The sequence below is a fragment of the Pteropus vampyrus genome, unplaced genomic scaffold (assembly GCF_000151845.1).
Source record: "Pteropus vampyrus isolate Shadow unplaced genomic scaffold, Pvam_2.0 Scaffold186, whole genome shotgun sequence".
Classification (NCBI taxonomy): domain Eukaryota; kingdom Metazoa; phylum Chordata; class Mammalia; order Chiroptera; family Pteropodidae; genus Pteropus; species Pteropus vampyrus.
The window spans coordinates 890,008-892,433 of NW_011888967.1; the positions used below are offsets into that span (position 1 = coordinate 890,008).

Below are 2,426 nucleotides of genomic sequence, written 5' to 3' on the forward strand. Positions count from 1 at the left end.
ACTCGGTTATCAAAAGCCATCTAAGCTGATGTAATATGGCCCATTGGGGAAATTCAAAATGCTTGCAACATGTAACATTCTCTAATTAAAGGTAATAAAAAGCCAAGCCAACTGTATAGGTTCCATAAAGTGGAAGATGAGACCTCGGGATTTGAAAAATTAAATCAGTGATGAACTGGAATTTAGGTTTTAAATCAGAACCTCAGAACCAAAGTCAACTCTGCAGTACATCTATTTGACCTTTTACCCTGTCAGCCTTCCCCTTGACAGTCTACATCGGGAGTCCGCAAACCTGACTCCTGGCTCGTTTTGTCGGGCCCATGAACTAAGAATAGTTTTTATACTTTGAAATGATTACATAAGTACTAACATAATATCCTCATTTTTGCCTCTGGTCTTTTAAGAAAAGTGGGCTCATCCTGGTTGTAGACCATCTCTGACAAGTGGCTTCCAGCCCTTCTGAACATGCCTACTCATTCTGAACTCGGGGTGTGGTGCTACCAATGAGTGGGGGGAAGTTAAAGGTGAGAAATAAAAAGATGCGAATTTGAATTCACTTATTAGCCATTTGATTTGGGGCAGACCTTCCCTGTGCTATCAGCAAGGCCAACATCTTACTGTGGAAATTAAATGAGTTACTATATCGATAGTGCCTGGAACAAAGGCAGCGTTAACCCCTCAGCCACAATCCCACGATGGTTTATTAAATCTTTAATTAATGGCATTAGTACAATGTTGTTCCTTTGCTTAAAAATAAATGTCTCTCAATAAGTTAAGAATATAGTCATAAAATCTGATTATCGTTTTGTGTTTCCTTTTTTAAACAAGATCTCATTTATACTACTGGAGGTCCTAGGCATTTAAAAGTCACTCTTAACATGCTCTCAGAAGCTGCTATATCATAAAAACATGGAGATTGCAAGTCACTTTAAGGGCCATCTGGTAAAACATGCTGCATTTCCTAATACATCTGTACCAGAGATTTACTGTCTGATTCTAAATGCCACCCCATCATCAAGGTTCTGTAATATATAATAGTAATCTGTTTTACTGTTTAATTATCCCTACAGGCTATTAGCTCTCCTGCAAAGAAGGTGTCATGGTGTAAAGGGGTGAACGCTGGATTTACTGTCAAAGTCTTACTAATACTATTTTGCTATATTCTCACCTAGAGAAAATCATTTCACCTCTCTAAGTCCATTTCTTAATTTATAAAATTGAAGACTACAATACCTGCCTTTGCTGATGTGGCTCATGACAGTGACCATCACAAAAGATCATGGTGCAGGCTTGGCCCAGACCTAGCTCATTTACTTCAAAAGATTGGGAGTTCTCTCTGCAATTTCCTAGTTTTACATTTATTTTTGTGTCAGCTTTGTTTCTAAAGTGTCCTTAGGGGTGGTTTTATATCTGTCCTCTTTGACTGGCAGAACAGGCGGTTCCAGATTTTCTGCTTAGGACGGTCTCAGGGAATGAGAGGGAGGTCTAGGGTCCTTTCCGTAGCTCTTCCCTAGTAAGCATATAGTTTTACTTAGAATGTATTTATCTGCAGCGGCCAAGAATCAAAAGCCAGTGAAAATAACATGGGGACAAAAACCCCTTCTTAAGTTCCCCTTTGAACGTCACCTCTGACTTTAAAAGGATAGACTAAGTGAACTTTCTAAGACATTTCTGGTCCTCTGATTCTACTATTATAGACACATAGTTGCTGATGACCTTCTAGGAACAAGGACAGGATGATTTTTAAGCCCCCTTAAGTCCTGAGCCCTAAAATATAGTCCGTAGGGCCCCCAAAGGAAATATTAACTTAGATGTTCATCATTTCTGTGTGTTCACAGCCATCCGCTTTATGGAACAAGAAGTGGGGGCCAGGGGGTGGGGGAAAGCTCAAAGTGCTCATTGGATTTAGCAGTTATGTTTCCCTTGCTTTAGCTATTTACTGATAATTATTTTGGTTACTTGGGAACAAATCTTATAATCCTAGGCAGGCAAAGACAGATGCAGATGGCTGTGAATTACTTCCAATAAGATCAGAATACGGCAAATGACTTTCAGCCTCTCACTACCATGTAATCAGCACTGAACCTGATTAGGTTACAGAATGACCCTTGGAGAGAGTGATTGCTGAAAAAGCTGAAACTTAAAAGGAGTCAGGAAGAACATAACAAAAGCTCTTTCTGTGAAGAGGGATAGCACATACACCATAACCAAAACCACAGCAATGACCAGTCCAGGGTTAGAAAGCTGTCTCAAGATCTTTGCCATCCAGCTTGGGAAATCATGCTCCAGTGTTTCTCCAATGACTTCAAACATCCTATTTTTGCCACTGGTGGGGGGAAAAAAAAGAAGTTTATTTAAAACATATGGAAAACCGTGGTTACAGCAAGAAAACTAGAAATCTTTTTCAAACACTAAGTGCTCTTTCA

The 2,426-nt window shown here is 39.6% G+C and overlaps 1 protein-coding gene across 1 annotated transcript in view; it reads right to left on the reverse strand.

The window, feature by feature from the left end:
* TMC1 (transmembrane channel like 1) overlaps nt 1–2,426 on the reverse strand; it is a 128,963-nt gene that overhangs the window by 6,483 nt on the left and 120,054 nt on the right. The gene's annotated exons all lie outside the window — the stretch shown is intronic.